Consider the following 19,364-nt stretch of genomic DNA (forward strand, 5'->3'; position numbering starts at 1 on the left):
GTTTCATAAAAATTTTTCTGCATCATCATTGCAGATGGTGTTTTCTCTGAAAACAGCCACCTGCACTTATCCTAGAGTCTACCCTGGAGGCTTCTGAGCCGTCTGCCATCCTTCGTTCCGTGTCTCACATCCATCTCATCAGAAAAACCTCACCGCACAGGCCCTCGTGACCAACAGATTAGCAGTTCTTCCTACTGAGATTTCTTATTTAGAAACTAATGGTTTATTTGCCTAATATATGGAAAATTTCCTGTTTATCAGAATGGCAGTCTCTGGAGATACACAGATATATGAATCAAATCCCAGTTAAGTATTTCTAGTTTCTTTAATCACAGGTTCATATTACTTAACTGCTCCAAGTTTCATTTTTCTCATCCAAAGAATGGCTGTACTGCAATACCTATTTTAAGTCTGTCTTGAAGGTAATTAAATTAGATATAAAAAGTGCTTGATGTAATACCTGCTACAAAGTGCTTAATCCCGGTTGCTGTATTCATCTGGATAAAGTAAGCTAGGCGATAGAAACATATTGTTTCTGAAATTTCAGGGGCTTACGCAACAGAGTTGTTTCTCAGTCAAGTACAACTGGTATGAGTTTGGAGGCTCTTCTTATCAATTGTTTGAGTGGTGATTAAGGCACCCTGGCTGTTCCCAACCTATCAATAATACCATCTCTATTTGCCTCCCAAGGTTACCACCGAAAGTAAAAAGAGGAATGAAGAACTGAATGAAATTTTTCTAAGACCTCATTGGGAAGTTATTTGAATGTATTTTACCTTCATCTTCTCTGCCAGATGGCAACTGACCACATGCAAGGGAAGCTGGGAAATGCTGTCCTTCCAACTGTGCTATATATGCAAAGCATCCTGGGAAATGTAGTCTTTTATGTGTGTCCCAGGATGAGGTAATATGGTAAACCAGCGTTTATCAATGTGAATGGCAACATTTTCCCTGCCACAGTATTATTATTGTTAGAATTATACCGTGTCTACATCATCTTTTATTTTCTCACCAAAGTGATTAACTATAGTAAATCTTGCAACAATGTGTCACACAGAACCATAATCCATATATAAGTCAACTGTCCATTCACTCACAATCTCATCAGCTGAAAGTGTGGTCACTCCAAAAACCTCACAATAATGTATCCCTATATTTTACAGAATTAAAGTTTTTGGACTCAAATTATCACACTGTGGCTAGGCTTCACTCTGTTTAAAATACCCTTTTGAAAGAATTAAGAGTTCCCCAAACATGTAAATTTACTCTTTTAATGTAAAAGTAACTTCTTTTTTTTTTTTGGTTGTTTGTTTGTTTTTTGTCTTTTTAGGGCCTCAATTATGGCATATGGAAGTTCCCAGGCTAGGTGTCTATTTGGATCTGCAGCTGCTCTTCGACACCACAGCCACAGCAATATGTGATACAAGCTGCGGTCTGCGACCTACCCCACAGCTCGTGGCAATGCTGGATCCTTACCCCACTGAGTGGGGCCAGGGATCGAACCTGTTTCCTCGTGGATACTAGTTGGGTTCATTATCGCTGAGCCAAAACAGGAACTCTAATTTCTAACATAAACAGTAATACAAGCTAACGTTACTAGTGAACCTTAGTTGGGTAGAAAAATGGCATTGTAGTGAATCAATTTGTGATAGTATATAAAGAATGAGAATAAGATGAAGCCAAACATCGCGAATTCACAGTCTGATTCTACCTTTTATTAACTTAATAACTCAATATCTGTGTTTCGGTTTTCTCATTTGTAATTTAGATCCTTATAAAATGTAAAAAATAACTATGAGAGCTAATAGTTATCTTGTCTAGTAGCAAGCCATATGTACATATTATCATATTTAATTATCAGAACAACCCTACTCAAGTAGATACAATTTATATTCCTATTGTATGTAAAAGGAAACTAATGTTAGATAACTTTCCCAAGGTCACGCAGAATTTTAAATCCAGATCTGCAAAACTCCACAGTCCAGAATCCACATGCTGCTTCTCAAAGAGCTCTGTCATTTTTAAAACTAGCTGTGCCACTGTTATTGCTATGGTTATTATTATACAAACAACCTTGGCTTTTTCCATTTTGTTTTATGAAGACTTTATTTTTCAGTCATTTAAACCTGGCATTGCTATAAACCACTTGGAAAATGAAAAGGCAGATAATTCAAGATGCTGATACAGTTTAGAGAATCAGCAAAACTATAGAGAACATTTACTTTGCATTTCAAATGGCACTTCTGGTGCTACATATGTGATATAATAAGTACCGAGTGCCGCTAGATTCCTGCCTGAGTCCTCTGCTCTTCAGCTTCAGACACCCCCAAATTCAAAGCCAGATCCCCTTCAACAGAAGGTTAAGTAGATTTATACTACTTCTTTTCCTCTATACATTTGTTTTCTGAAATTTCAATTCACATTTTTAAATAGCATTCACTAGCGCTTTACCTTTCATATAACACTCATTTTATTGAAAGAGACAGAGTCAGAAAGTATTATATGAATCTCTCTTTTTTTTTTTTTTAAGTCTCAGTCTGTGACATTCTGTATCAAATAAAATAAAATAAAAACAGCTTTAAGGAAGAGAGAATGGGAATTTGAATCAAGATGGTGGAGTAAGAGGATGTGGAGCCCACCTCCCCTCAGGAACACATCAAAAAATATATCTACATGTGGAAAAATGCTCACCGGAAACTAACTAGAAACTGTATAACCAAGGCAATAAGAAAGATACACACATGATCAGGTAGGAAGGGAAGAAGAGCGACGGGGCCAAGATCTTCGCCCCTGGGAGGGCACTCAGGAAACAGGGATGGACATTCACCACAGTGAAGGAATGGTTTGAGACACAGATCAGACGCCCCAGTCCTGAGGTCCCACGTGGGGAAGACAGGCCCCCTTGGCTGGTTGGAAGACCACTGGGACTCATAGAAGAGATTCAGTAATGCTGGACTCCACTTATGAGAAGCCTGTTCTCACAGGCTACCCCCTGTGGCAGGGAGAAAAGAGGTGTATTTTCTTGCAGCTGCCCAGTTCCCCGCTACTGCCTTAACCATGTGTCCCAGCCCAGGAGTGAGTACTCCAGCCCTATTCATGACATGCCACAGTGCAGCACTGGATCTGGGGCAATCAAACGTGGGAAATGACTTAGCTATGAGACAGAGAGGCAATTAGATCCTGGGGTAGAGTCAGGGAGCAGCCAATATTGTCACTGACATGAGCCACACATCAGAAGCAGCCAGACCCCTGAAGGATAGCCACTCATCCCCCCAAATATGACCAGAGTACCTGTGGGCCCCACTTGCCCTTCAGAATGATTCTACAACCAGGCAGGGGTGGTGGAGGCTAGGGATGGTGATTTGTCATGAGGAAAAAAGGAAACTGGCACTAGAGGCTGCCTCTGAGTGGAGCTGCAGGTGCCTGCAGAGGCCGTGAATTGCCAAAGCAATCTTGAGGAAAATGAACAAAGATGGACTTCAGGCTATACTATAAAGCTACAATAATCAAAACAACATTGGAACTATTTTCTCCCATTCCATAAGTTGTCTTTTTGTCTTCTTTTTGGTTTCCTTTGCTGTGCAAAAGCTTGTCAGTTTGATTAGGTCCCATTGGTTTATTTTTGCTTTTATTTCTGTTGCTTTGGGAGACTCACCTGAGAAAACATTTGTAAGGTTGATGTCAGGGAATATTTTGCCTCTATTCTCTTCCAGGAGTTTGATGGTGTCTTGTCTTACATTTAAGACTTTAAGCAATTTTGAGTTTATTTCCATGCATGGTGTGAGGGTTTGTTCTAGTTTCATTGATTTGCGTGCAGCTGTCTAGGTTTCCCAGCAATTCTTGCTGAATAGACTGTCTTTTTCCCATTTTATGTTCTTGCCTCCTTTGTCAAAGATTAAGTGACATAGGTGTGAGGGTTTATTTATGCATTATCTATTCTGTTCCATTGGTCTGTATGTTTGTTTTGGTACCAGTACCACACTGTCTTGATGACTGTGGCTTTGTAACATTGCCTGAAGTCTGGGAGAGTTATGTCTCCTGCTTGGTTTTGTTCCTCAGGATTGTTTTGGCAATTCTGTTTTTTTTTGTGGTTCCATATAAATTCTTGGATTGTTTGTTCTAGTTCTGTGAAAAATGTCCAGGGTAATTTGATAAGGATTGCACTGAATCTGTGGGTGCTTAATCTTTAGAATATACAGGCAACTTATGCAACTCAACAGCAAAAAAGCCAACAACCCAATTTAAAAATGGGCAAAATACCTGAATAGACATTTCTCCAAGGAAGATAAACAGATGGCCAACAAGCACATGAAAAAATGCTCAATATCCCTGATTATTAGAGAAATGCAAATCAAAACTACCATGAAATACCACCTCACACTAGTCAGAATGGCCATCATTCATAAGTCCACAAATAACAAGTGCTAGAGAGGCTATAGAGAAAAGGGGACCCTCCTGCACTGTTGGTGGGAATGTAAGCTGGTATAGCCACTATGGAGAATAGTATGGAGGTACCTTAGAAAACTATACATAGAACTTCCATATGACCCAGCAATCCCACTCTTGGGCATGTATACAGACAAAACTTTCCTTAAAAAAGGACACATGCACCATGTTCACGGCAGCACTATTCACAATAGCCAAGACATGGAAACAACCCAAATGTCCATTAACAGATGATTGGATTAGGAAGAAATGGTATATATACACAACGGAATACTACTTGGCCATAAAAAAGGACAAAATAATTCCATTTGTAGCAACATGGATGCAACTAGAGACTCTCATCCTGAGTGAAGTAAGTCAGAAAGAGAAAGACAAATACCATAGGATATCACTTATGTCTGGAATCTAATATAGGGCACAAATGAGCCTTTCCACAGAAAAGAAAATCATGGACTTGGAGAATAGACTTGTGGTTGCCTGGGGGGAGAGGGAGGGAGTGGGAGGGATTGGGAGCACGGGGTTAATGGATGCAAACTATTGCCTTTGGAATGGATTAACAATGAGATCTGCTGTGTAGCACTGAGAACTATGTCTAGATACTTACACCACAGCACAACAATGGGAGAAAAAGTTATGTATACATGTATGTGTAACTGGCTCCCCATGCTGTACAGTGGAAAAAAAAAGTGTGTTGGGGGAAATAATGATAAAAAAATAAATTAATAATAATAATAATTTTAAAAAAGAAAAAAAATTGGGAGTTCCATTTTGGTACAGGGGCTTAAAGATATGGCATTGTCACTGCAGCAGCTCAGGTTACTGCTCTGGTGCAGGTTTGATCCCTGGCCTGGGAACTTTCACATGGCATGGGCATAGCAAAAAAAAAAAAAAAAAAGATGTACTGGTACAAAAACAGAAAAATCAATCAATGGTACAGAATTTAGAATCCAGAAATCTTTGTCCAATTAATGTATGACAAAGGAGGTATGAATATACAATGGAGAAAGACAGTCTCTTGAATAAGTAATGCTGGGAAAACTGGACAGCTACATGTATAACAATGAGATTAGAACATTTCTTCACACCATAGATGAAAAGAAATGCAAAATGGATTAAAGATTTATATGTAAAACCCGAAATCAGAAAACTCTTAGAAGAGAACATATCTAGAGCATTCTTTGACATAAATTGTATCAGTGTTTTTTGGATCTGTCTTCTAAGGCAAAAGAAATAAAAGCAAAAGTAAACGAATGGAATTTGAAAGCTTTACACAGCTAAGGAAACCATAGACAAATCTAAAAGATAGCCTACTGAGTGGGAGAAAATATTTGCAAATGATATGACCAAAAAAAGGTTAATATCAAAAATATATAAATGAACAAATATCAAAAAAAACCAAACAGCCCAATCAAATTATAGGCAGAAGACTTGAATAGAGATTTTTCTAAAGAAGATGTATAAATAGCCAACAGGCACATGAAAAGATGCTCAACATCCCTAATCATCAGAGAAATGCAAATAAAATAATAATGAGATATCACCTCATACCTGTCAGAATGACTATTATCAAAAAGTCTACAAGTAACAAATGGTGGTAAGGATGTGGAGACAAGGGCGCCCTAGTATACAGTTGTTGGGAATGTATATTGGCGTAGCCCTGATGGAAAACAGCACAGAGCTTCCTCAACAAAGTAAAAACAGAGCTACCATATGACTAACCAATTTCACTCCTGGCTGTATGTCTGGAAAAAATGATGAAAACACTAATTCAAGAAGATACATGGACCACAATGTTCATTGAAGCACTATATATATACAATAGACAAGATATGGAAGCAACCTAAGTGTCCACCGACAGAGAAATGGATAAAGAAAAATGCATAATGGAATGTTAGCCATAAGAAATAATGGAATTCTGCCATTCACAGCAACGTGGATCGTCCTAGAGAATATTATCCTTCGTGACCTAAGTCAGAGAAAGACAAATTCTATATGGTATCACTTATATGTATCACTTTAAGTAGTAATAACACAAATCTACATAGCAAACAGTAACTCACATGTATAGAAAACAAACTAGTGGTTACCAACAAGGAGAGGGAAGGGGTGAGGCGTATATTAAGGGTATAGGATTAAGAGAATATAAACTACTATGTATAAAGTAGACAATTAACAAGGATATATTATATAGCATAGGGAATTGTAGCCGTTATCTTGTAATAACTTTTAATAGAACGTAAACTGTGAATATACTGCATCTCTATGCTGTACACCTGAAACTAATATTGTAAATCAACTGTGCTTAAAAAATAAGCAATAAATTCCTCTAGGGTTGCTGGAGGAATTAAGGAATTCCTCTAGGATTGCTGGAGGAATTAAGGTTCTTTAGGTTTCAAACCAACTACATTTTATACACAGTTCTCAATAAATTATTATTATTCTAAAAACAAAGAAGAATGAAGTGAGAGTGAAAGAGATTAGACAGAGAGGAACGAGAGAGAAAGGGAGGCTTATTTCCAAGTGCCTGACCTTTCCCCCAAATCTTATCAGTACATCACTCTTGTTGCCTTACCCATGTAAGATGACATGTGGCAGGGCAGTAAAAGACCCTCAAATCCAAATGTGGAATACTTCAGGGGATAAAAAGAGTGTATTTCTTAGGCTGGTGAGATAGTAAATGGCTGAACTCTCACATTCCTGATAAAGGTCATCACATAAAATTCTAATGAACTCAAATAAATACAATATCTCTGACAATAATTTTATTCAGTCCTGGGTACTTGCACTTGTGAGCAGCATCAGAACCTTAAGAAAAGACCACATTTAAGAATTTCACTAGTCTAAAAACAAAACAATGGAGAGAAGCAGTTTAAGATAGTCTTATACACCAAAAGCATGAGGCTTTGATAGCTCATGCAAATCCACCTTCCTTTACCCAACAGCACAGGCAAGCCGGACTCACAGGGTATTTAATTCTGAGGTGATTAAACTGAGGCTCAGAGCAGTTAAGTCTTCCCTGAGTTGGGAGACAGGATTTGCAACCCCCCTCATTTCTCCCACCTGACTGTACCCCATCACTCCACTCCCAGGACAGCCTGAAATGATCCTGATGCTCTTACATTTCCCCATCTCAGAAAGCTACTTTTCATTAAAGATACTACCATTTTCAGCTCCTTTATCTTCACTCTTTATCATTCAACAAGGTTTAAACAAATATCCATGTGTATGCACACACACATACATATACATTTTTGTCCAGCAGAATTTTTTATGTGATAAGCTACTGCACTCAGTTTCATTAGGGAAAAAATGGGAGAGGGGAACATTATGGATTAAAAAAGTTGGAAAACAATGATATATAGACGATCTATTACTCCTTATTTTCTTAACACCTATTCAGCAAAAAGGAAAGCAGCATCTATGGAACACATTTCGTGTGCAAGTACTGTGCTTGGTACTTGGCAAGTATCTGTTGTTCTGTCTTAACAACAATCCTGTAAGATGAATACTATTATGTCCATCCTTGTAAACAAGGAAACTGAATTGTAGAATTGAACAATATTTACATGGTGGAGCTGTGATTGAAACCCAGCTCTTCCTGATTCTTTGCAGCATATCATGTTGTTTCCTCTTTCATATATATATTTTTTTTACTGAATAACACTGCTGGGGTTAATGAGCTCCTTAACTTTATTACCTACCAGGTGAGGTACCATATTTGTTTAGCTACCCTCAATTCACCTCTTTTGAGCTCATTTACAATTTGTTTTTGAAGTAACAAGGTAGCTTTCACCTCATCTATGTACTTCATGCATTTATAAATGCCAACCTGTAAATTTCTGCAATAGCTTGATTTGAACTTGAAAGAAACCTGGGTGCTTAAGCATAGCATGTGGAGAACAAACGGAATTTTTATTTCTCTTAGATATCTTGGGCTAATACAGCCTAGTCTTGATAATCTATCATTTGGGCAAACAATAGAAAACTATAAATTAGATCAATAAATGTCACAAGGCTTAGCAGAATATCCTGGTTTAGGGCATATCAGAAACAGGATATGGCGAAGAGTGCCATGAACTAATTATTTCTGTATTTTATGAATGAAGTTTATGTTCGTAATTTCCCTGTTTTTATTAAAGAGACAGATTGCATTTCATAATTTTTTGTTTTATCCCGTGCTCACCTAATGATTTGCTGCTGAAAAAGAAACACACAGGGGAGGTATCACTGGTTTCCAGTTGGTTTTATAACAACTTACAAAGAGATGGGGAGGTGGCAGAATTTACATTAATTTAGCACATACTCTGGATCAGGTACAGCTTTCCAAAGGTATATCCTTTCATCCTCCCCATACTTGTGTTTGACATTTTGATTATCATTTAATAGAGGTGTTCTCAGTGGTTAAGTGATGTGTTCAATCTCTGTAAGTAACAAAGGAATTATAACCTTGAGTCCCAAGCTAATAGCTGGACTTTTCCTACCACTCTTTACTCTCCCCCCACCTTGCCTTCCTTCCTCTCCCAACCCAGTCACCCAGGAAGCAGTGTTCAAGATCTTGATGTGTTCAAGATAATCTCTTGAATATATTTTATTGCAAAGTCAAGAGAACCTATGGTCTTGAACCAGAGCTTCTCAAATGAGTCCTTGAAAGTACTCCCATGTTGGAGGGGCACAGAGGTCTACACCGATGGTCTGGGACCAGAGATCAAGGAGGCAATCTCCAAAATACCTTTTTGGTCTAGGGCATTGTTTAAATACATAATCAAAAATGTATGCTGTATTTCACAATGTAATCATGCTTATTTTAATAGAAACAAAGTATTTTCAATTATTTTTTTCAATACCCAAGAAAGTCACTTTGCTTTCTTACGAACTCTGAAACCTGCCTTCCAGATGCAGCCTTCTGCCCTGGCCCCTCTCTCTTTTCTCCAGTGTAAACAGTCTCCTTATGGTGGCTTTGGTCCCAATGGCTTCTGGCTGCTCTTCTTGCAATATAGTTTGTCCGCTGAGAAGTCCTCAGTATCTGCCTCCATCCTAACCTGTTTGCATTCCATCATGGCGGCCTCAGTTTTGTCACAACCACACTGTCCTTTATATCTGTTTATTAGAGATCCTCAAGTCAGAGGCAAGTCTGGACACTCAGCATTAGGTTAAACTTCTGTCTTAAACAACTCAGCCCTAGAACTATATTCTTTTTTTTTTTTTTAATAGTTATTTCCCCAACACAATTTTTTTTTTCTTTTTTTGTCTTTTTGCCTTTTCTAGGGCCGCTCCTGAGGCATATGGAGGTTCCCAGGCTAGGGGTCCAATCGGAGCTGTAGCCGCTGGCCTACACCACAGCCATAGCAAAGTGGGATCCAAGCCACGTCTGCGACCTACACCACAGCTCACGGCAATGCCGGATCCTTAACCTACTGAGCGAGGCCAGGGATCGAACCCGCAACCTCATGGTTCCTAGTTGGATTCGTTAACCACTGTGCCACGACGGAAACTCCACCCAATACAATTTTTTTTCCTACTGTACAGCATGGTGATCCAGTTACACATACATGTACACTTTCTATTTTCTCACATTGTCATGCTCCACCTTAAGTGACTAGACATAGTTCCCAGGGCTACACAGCAGGATCTCATTGCTAATCCATTCCAAAGGCAATAGCCTGGGATTAATAGATACAAACTATTGCCTTTGGAACTGTATTCTTCTTACTGAGAAGAGCCACGACGATAGGAGATTTTCAATCAGTAAGCACATCGCAGGCATTTTCAAGAGTAATCCTCACACCAACTCTATAAATGTCATCGTTACCTCCCTTTTCAGATTAGACAACAAAACAAAGACAAAAACGTGTCACTTAGAAAGGTATATGACTCCCCAAGGTCACAGTCAAGTGCATAAAAAAGCCAGTAAGAAACACACACACGCGCACACCATCTGGTATATATCCTCCTATCCTGGCCTGATATCTTTGGTTCTTGCCAGTCTCCATAAGCATCGAAGGAACTATAAGCTTGAATCCCAGGTTAACAGCTGGACCTTCTACCCTCTTCACTCCCCCGTGCCTTGCCTTCCTTTCCCCGCAACCCAGTCACCCAGGAAGCAGAATGAAGAAGTCTTTTCAATCCCAGAGCCTACCTATCTGCTTGAATTCTGAGTTCTGGCTTCATGAAAATCATTGGATATGATGACAATAACTAGCAGGAACCTCTCTCAGAAGTCAATACGGAAGGGTCTCTACTGTTTTTTTAGTCATTTTGTCATTCAATAATTCAGTTCACACTTATGATACACATGATATAATGAAAAGCACAACATTATAGTCCCATAATGTTGTACTTCCACCTTTGTGCTGCTTCTGTGGATGCTCCTGGGCTTACTTCCTTTAGTTCACCTTCAATTATATAAGGAATGTTGGAAGGCTTGACCTCTATGTCCCAGAACATACCGCATCTGCCCTCTAACTAGATGTATGAATCGCATCCACAACATCACCGTCACTGGCATCTTTCAACATGTGATAATAACTATAACTTAAACCCTGCGCTTGTGACTCTTTCCAATTGAAGAGATAGTATACAAATTACAATAAAGGAGTTCCTGTCGTGGCACAGTGGTTAACGTATCCGACTAGGAACCATGAGGTTGCGAGTTCGATCCCTGCCCTTGCTCAGTGGGTTAACGATCCGGTGTTGCCGTGAGCTGTGGTGTAGGTTGCAGACGCGGCTCGGATCCCGCGTTGCTGTGGCTCTGGCGTAGGCCGGTGGCTACAGCTCCGATTCAACCCCTAGCCTGGGAACCTCCATATGCCGCGGGAGCGGCCCAAGAAATAGCAACAATAACAACAACAACAACAACAAAAAAGACAAAAGACAAAAAAAAATAAATAAATAAAAAATAAAATAAAATAAAAAAAAATTACAATAAAGCAGAGATTAATCTTATTTCACAGATGAGAAAATTTAACTTTGAAGAGGCTCTGCAATTTCATGTTGAAAGGAAGTCTCTCATCTAATTCCAGTCATTTTCCTTGGCACCAAGTTGCCTTTATGTTATAAATAGAACATAAGCTATCTTTCCTTGAAAAGCACATATAATGGGAGTTCCTGCTGTGACACAGTGGGTTAAGAATCCAACTGTAGCTGCGTGGTTCACTGCAGAGGTGCAGGTTCAACCCTTGGACCAATGCAGTGGATTAAAGGATCCGGTGATGCCTCAGCTGTGCCCTACAGGTGATGGCTGAAGGTGGCATCAGCAGCTTGGATTCAATCCCTGGTCTGGGAACTTCCATATATTGCGGGTGTGTACAATTTAAAAAAAAAAAAAAAAAAAAGCACACATACAATATGCAGTACTCTGAAATGGCCATAAATAAAAGTAGTGGAAAGGTAATACAAATGTTCTTAAAATAAATTCCTCCTTCCTGGAGAGGTGGTCCACGCAAGGGAAAAATTTACCCCCCCGCTTCAGAGGGACTAGCATATGCCAGACAAAGCTGTGGAACATAGCATCAAGAATTCTAGTCAAAAAAAAAAAAAAAAAAAAAAAAGGAGTTCCCGTCATGGCGCAGTGGTTAACGAATCCGACTAGGAACCATGAGGCTGCGGGTTCGGTCCCTGCCCTTGCTCAGTGGGCTAACGATCCGGTGTTGCCGTGAGCTGTGGTGTAGGTTGCAGACGCGGCTCGGATCCCACTTTGCTGTGGCTGTGGTGTAGGCCAGCGGCTACAGCTCCGATTCAACCCCTAGCCTGGGAACCTCCATATGGCGCAGGAGCGGCCCTAGAAAAGGCAACAACAGCAACAACAACAACAACAGACAAAAAGACAAAAGACAAAAAAAAAAAAAAAAAAGAAGAAGAAGAAGAATTCTACTCAAAGGGGCTTAAGGCAAAGGAAAGGAATGAAGATAATTTGCATTGGGATAAGTTTAAATGGGACAAGCAACAGCAAGAGTACCTTCCCAGTTACCTCTGAGAGGAAGGAAAGAGGGTCCCTGGGTCCTGTAAGAGGCAGAGCTAAAGCGTGTGGGGGATGGGGAGAGGGGTCACCTACCAGCAACTATATTCTAAGAGGGTGAAGCTAATGCTAAAAAGTAGGTCTCAGAGACAGAGAGAGAGGGGAAAGAAATGCTTTCACTCCTCTCTCCCTCTACCAGCCAGTCTTCTGAGGTTGCCTCACCCTAACCATACCAGAGACCAGAGAGCAAAGACCCTTTGAAGATCCTGGGCCAGCCCAGGTCAAAGAGTAGGACAGGACTGAAGACTGATGGGTGGAGGGTGGTTGGAGAACAACCAGCATACCTGCATTTGAGTCTTTTTCCTACTCACTAACTGTAAATGAGGCAGATCAATTCACCTCCCTGAATCTTACTCTCTAGAATGGGTAACTGCAAAATGACAGGACTTAACATTAAGTGATGAGAACGTAATTGGAGTTCCATAAACACTTGCCAAATAAAAACCTGAATTAAAACTGCTGTACACATGTGTGAAAGTTTTTTAATGTAGTATTTACCATCATTAGAGGTAATAAAAACACCAGCTTTCAATTAGGAAGAAAAAGAAAGAAAGAGAGGGAATAAGGGACGGAGGGATGGAGGGAAGGAAGAAGGGAGGGAAGGAAGAAGGAAGAAAAGAGCGAAAACAATGCAGTGCCTCACGGCTCTGGGATGGGAGAGCTGGGTTAACCGCTTTGCAGGCAAGATGAGAACCATGGACAAGAGCCCAATTTCTTGTGGAGCTAAGCTAAACAGATGAATGCTCTTTGGAAGCTAAATTATACTTGAGATCTAAAGACCAAGTCAAACCCCAACTACAGTAAAGCCTTGAGTGATCATCTACTCAAATCCAAAATACCACCAAGGGTTTTAAAAAAATAACAGTTACATACTTAATTTTTGGCCCTGAGAAGCTAAAGAAGATTCATATCATCTCTCGCTTTGAACCCACATAACATATGTTATCTGCATCTTCAAAGGACATTGCTGACTGACTCATGCCAGGAGAAAAGGAACACATATTAGTGACGGACCTATCTTGGGGAGGCTGCCTTTTGTGGAAATGGTCGCTACTACAAACAGATGGGTCACCCTGTGCCAGAGTATACACAGAAAGTCAGCCAACCCCAACTGACTTAATCTGACTTCTCTTATTTTTTTTTCCCCTGGAGAGACAGAACACTCTAGAAGCTGAGTGGGGCATGTTTTTTGCAGGTTTTAGAAAGGAAAGTCCAAGAATTCCTGTTACTGAGAACTCAGAACAAACTTCTGAGTTTTAGGTTGTTTAACTCCTCTTTTAATGACACAAGACATTTCAATATCCTTCCAATATAGGTGTTTCTGTGTGTGTGTGTGTGTGTGTGTGTGTGTGTGTGTGTGTGTGTGTGTGTGTGTGTGCTTTTTTAGGGCCGCACCCATGGCATATGGAGTTTCCCAGGCTGGGGACTGAATCAGAGTCAACAGCCGCTGACCTAAGCCACAGCCACAGCAATGTCAGATCCCAGCCATGTCTGCGAACTATACCACAGCTCAAGGCAGTACAGGATCCTTAACCCACTGAGCAAGGCCAGGGACGGAACACACAACCTCATGGTTACTAGTCGGATTAATTTCCACTGAGCCACAATGGGAACTCCCCAATAAAGTTTTTTTTTTTTTTTTTTGTCTTTTTGCCTTTTTTCTAGGGCCACTCCCATGGCATATGGAGGTTCCCAGGCTAGGGGTCGAATCGGAGCTGTAGCCGCCGGCCTGCACCAGAGCCACAGCAACATAGGATCCGAGCAGCATCTGGGACCTACACCACAGCTCATGGCAATGCCAGATCCTTAAACTACTGAGCAAGGCCAGGGATCAAATCCACAACCTCATGGTTCTTAGATTCATTAACCATTGAGCCACGACGGGAACTTCAAAGCATTTTTTTAAAATGTTAAGTAGCTATTGTGTTGAGGTCTAGGAACTAAAAGAACTTTAGCTGATATATCTTCTAGTCTCATCTATACCAGAGTTCATACTTTGGAACCCTGACATTTTTGGACCTTTCTTTCATTTTTTATTTTTTTAAGATTTTTACTTTTTTATTATAGCTGGTTTACAGTGTTCTGTCAATTTTCTGCTCTACAGCAAAATGACCCAGTCACACACACATATATACATTCTATTTTCTCACATTATCATGCTCCATCATAAGTGACTAGACATAGTTCCCAGGGCTATACAGCAGGATCAAATTTCATATCCATTTCAAAGGCAGGAGTTTGCATCTATTAACCCCAGATTTCCAATCTATCCCACTCTCTCCCCCCTCCCTTGGTGAGCACAAGTCTGTTTTCCAAGTCCATGAGTTTTGTTTCTGTGGAAGGGTTTATTTGTGCTATATGTTAGATTCCAGATATAAGTGATATCATATGCTATTTGTTTTTCTCTTTCTTACTTCTTAGTATGAGATTCTCTAGTTCCATCCATATTGCTGCAAATGGCATTATTTTGTTCACAATGGAATACTACTCAGCCATAAAAAAGAGCAAAAATAATGGACCTTTCTTTATTGTGTGTGGGGGAGGAGGCATGACCTAAACATTACAGGAGGTTTAGCCAAATCCCTGGCCTTTACCCACTAGATGCCAGGAGTGACCCCCACACATGACAATCAAAAATGTCTCCAGATAATGACAAATGTCCCTTTGGGGGACACAATCACCCCCTGTTGAGAATCACTGATGTAGATTAAGAGGAAGCTGCAAGTGGACAAGAAATATTACTAACTTTGGTGTGTCACTTTGGCAGAGCAAAATGCTACACCAAGATTAGTACCATTTGGTTAAAATTCACAATTTAAAGTTGAGCAAACAGGTTTAAATTCTAGCTCTACCATTTACTACATGATCCTGAGTAAATCATTTAGCCTCTCAGAGTCTTTCATTCCTTACTTTTTTTATTTTTAATTTTTGCTTCGTGGGGCCACAACCATGGGATATGGAAGTTCCCAGGCTAAGGGCTGAATTAGAGCCACAGCTGCTGGCCTGCAGCACAGCCACAGCCACACCAGATTCACACTGTGTCTGTGACCTACACCACAGCTCATGGCAACGCTATGTCCTAACCCACTGAGTGAGGCCAGGGATTGGACCCTCATCCTCATGGATCCTAGTCAGGTTCACTACACTGAGCCACAGTGGGAACTCCTGATTCCTTACTTTTAAATGTGTATAACAATATAAAACCCACTAATAACCACAAAGACTGACGAGGATTGTGGATGTATACAGTCAAACGCAGAGTAGGGCCTCAGCGAGAGCTTGTGCAGACTCTCTTTCCTCAGCACCAATCACAGTGCTTTCCATTTGACAATCACCTTTCTTAAATTAATAAGTGATTTCAAAGCCTGTAGTCGTGTGCATGCATATATATCTGGTCATTTCTAATACTTCTATTTGCTTATCATGAAATTTCGATGAAATAAGAGAGACAAAACTTGTGTTTGCTCACAAACACCAAGGCAGTTAATAATGATGGGAAACAAACACCCTTACACTTAACAACCAATTTAGAAAAATATTCTATTTTCCTAGCTTGCCTTCTGTGGACATGGTCGGTCTTCTAGACGAACATAAAGGTGCATGCAAATGACTTCTGTGAAACATTTCTAAAACAACAACGTTATGACCTCCCCAGCGCCTGAGCACCTCCCGGCTCATCAGCTGGGCACAATGAACCTCTAGTTCCCTCTGGTAGTAGAAGTTTTACTGAAGTGTTTTCCTGAAATGGAAATTTTCCAGCTCCCCCAAGGAACACATTAAAATCAGAAAGGATCTCGGAGTTCCCGTCGTGGCGCAGTGGTTAACGAATCCGACTAGGAACCATGAGGTTGCGGGTTCGGTCCCTGCCCCTGCTCAGTGGGTTAACGATCTGGCGTTGCCGTGAGCTGTGGTGTAGGTTGCAGACGCGGCTCGGATCCCGCGTTGCTGTGGCTCTGGCGTAGGCCGGTGGCTACAGCTCCGATTCAACCCCTAGCCTGGGAACCTCCACATGCCGCGGGAGCGGCCCAAGAAATAGCAACAACAACAACAACAAAAAGACAAAAAAAAAAAAAAAAGAAAGGATCTCAAGGAATAATTCTACTGGGAGGTATTTGGTGTGTTGCTAAGGTGAATTTAAGTCAAATTTTGCAATGGAACAACCTGGGGGAGGGGTTTGCTGGATTGCTAGCCTAAAATAAGTAAGCAGAAAATCTAATTTTCTTCTCTCTCTCTCTGCATCTCTCCCTGTTCTTTTCTTGAGCCTTTTGAGAAGAGAGAACTATGACTGGTGTTATATACAGAAGGGGGAAAAAAAAAATCACACTGTTTATCATCCATTCATCTAACATTTATCATATACCTGGTTTGTACTGATCATCCACTGGCAGTTGAGAAGATAATAATTCTGAACTACTGCTCCTAAATCTCTGAACCACATTACAATCTAACCAACATTACATGGGCTTCTCTGCCGTCAGGTCCTGGAGCATATCTCCCTCACCAGATTTCAAAATCCTCAGAGTAAGGAAGTGGTTTAATTTACTACTACACCACTAATTCCTAGCACAGTGGCTAAACATATTAAAGACTCAATAATTTGTTTAAATAAATGAACATTCATGTGTTACTATCTTTAGGATATGTATTTTTAAACACTTTTATATTAGGTAATCATTAGTTTATTTATTTATTTTTTTATGGCTGCACCTGCAGCTTATGGAAGTTGCCAGGCTGGAGGTTGAAAGAATCAGAGTTGCAGTTGCAAGTAGGCCTACGCCACAGCCATGGCAACACTGGATTTGAGCCACATCTGTGACCTACAACACAGCTTGGGGCAATGCTGGATCCTTACCCCAATGAGCAAGGCCAGTTATCAAACTATCAAATATGCATTCTCACAGAGACTATGTTTGGCTCTTAATCTGAGCCATGGGAACTCCTAATTAGGTAATTTAAACTTAATTTGTATATATATATCTCAAATATGAGTATCAAATATGAGTTTCACAACTACCTTGCCCTCAAGCTGATTGCCAAGAACAAAAGTATAAGAAGAAAGTTCAGGCAGCAAAAGCAGATTTCTGAAATCTTAGGTCTCCTGCAAAGGTTTGGAGCCATAGAAAGGAAATTTTAATTATCCAGAGAGCTGGGACCCTAATATGGCCAGTGTGATAACATTTCTTAATTTTGGACAAAGCTCTCTGTGATATCCTTAGATAGAGAGACTAGGGGAGACTGCCACACAACTTTTATCCCACATTTCCAGTAATGGGGCTACTGATTATGTCTTCCATTTTAAAAGCCATGAGGGAGAGATATGTCTCATCTCTGCAAATGTCAACATAGTCAAAGGCACTTGCATGTTTTTGGTTATCCCTCTGGGATAATTACTTGCTTTAAAGATAGTCTGCCAACTGCTTTGAGCAGCTTGCTGTGAGAGCTGGGCTTGGCACATTTTTTTTGCTCAGATAGATGGCAGTACCATCCTCCCATCCCCTCTCATTTTCATTTCATAGGCCCCTTTCTGCTCTGATAAGAAGGGGAGACACAATTGCTCAGCCAAGGGGACATCTTTGTATTTAAGCAAAACAAGACATCACGTGTGTCTCTCTACAAGTTCTTGCATTCCCTTTCTGCAAATAGAATTGTTCCCCCAACCTTTGCAGGGTAAATTTATTCATTAAATGTACTTAATAAGTACTTTATTTACTAAATAACACATTTATTCAGTCCACCACCTGTGCCAGGCCTTGTACTGTGCATAAACCTCAAAGAATGGAGATGAAGGCAGGGAATGTATTGGCACAAGATTTGCGAAGAGGACACCAAAGAAGAAAAGGGAATGTGCATGCAGAGCATGGAATTAGGCTGGCGCTCTGGAGTTTGAGAGCAAGAAGTAGTGAGACAAGAGAAATAAGCTGATGTTTGATCATCATGCAATTTGCATTAAAGAAAATGGAGAGTTATTCAAAGCTGAACGAATTAATGAATGAATGAAGCGAGGTGTTTTTGCGTGATTAATGGCACTAGAGACTCACATCATGGAGAATGGTAGCCAAACATTCCATGTGCTCATTAAGCACTTAACCTGTGGCTATATGAAATATACACTGGATTTCAAAGACTTAAATACAGAAGATTATACAAAGGAATACAAAAGAGGTCACTGTGAGCTTTTATATATTTTATTTATTTTTGCACATTAAGGCCATACCTGAGGCATATGGAAGATCCCAGGCTAGGGGTTGAATAGGAGCTGTAGCTGCAAACCTACACCACAGTCGCAGCAATGCCAGATCCAAGCTGCATCTGTGACCTACACTCAGCTCATGGCAACAATGAATCTTTAACCCACTGAGAGAGTCCAGGGATCGAACCCACGTCCTCTTGGATACTAGTCAGGTCCGTTACTACTGAGCCACAATGGAACTCCCTTGAGATATTTTATAAAGGGTGTTATTTTGCATATAGTCGGTTAAATATAATTTTTGGGTTTGTTGGTTTTGTTCTTGCTTTTTAATTATACCTACTAGAAAATTAAAAATTGCATATATGGCCTGTATTGTATTTCTTACAATATATTTCAAAACCTCCTGGTATAGATGAGAAATGACTGAGGCACAGACAAGAGCAAAAGACATGAGGGTGGAGTAGAGAGAGTGGATTATTTGACATTTATTTACAAGAATGAAAATTAAACTAGGATTTATATATCCTAAGGTGACCAAAAATTTTTTTAAAAGGAAGGAAGGTAAAAAAAATGTCTTTGTCACAACTTTCCTGTGGGCCTTTTCTAAACCCCACTGCCAAAGGAAAATTCTGTAGTTAAGGGAGACATTAAGTAAGTTTTCTTATTTTAACTTTGCTTGAGAAAAACCCCCTTTTTTTTTTCTACAAAAAAAAA

The 19,364-nt window shown here is 40.1% G+C and overlaps 1 protein-coding gene across 9 annotated transcripts in view; it reads right to left on the reverse strand.

The window, feature by feature from the left end:
* Positions 1–19,364, reverse strand: part of TENM4 (teneurin transmembrane protein 4) — a 2,941,714-nt gene that overhangs the window by 1,604,611 nt on the left and 1,317,739 nt on the right. The gene's annotated exons all lie outside the window — the stretch shown is intronic.

This window comes from Sus scrofa, chromosome 9 (assembly GCF_054392235.1).
Source record: "Sus scrofa isolate SSC_HxYL_T2T_F1_AM1 chromosome 9, Sscrofa_HxYL_maternal_Yorkshire_Landrace_v2.0, whole genome shotgun sequence".
Taxonomy (NCBI): domain Eukaryota; kingdom Metazoa; phylum Chordata; class Mammalia; order Artiodactyla; family Suidae; genus Sus; species Sus scrofa.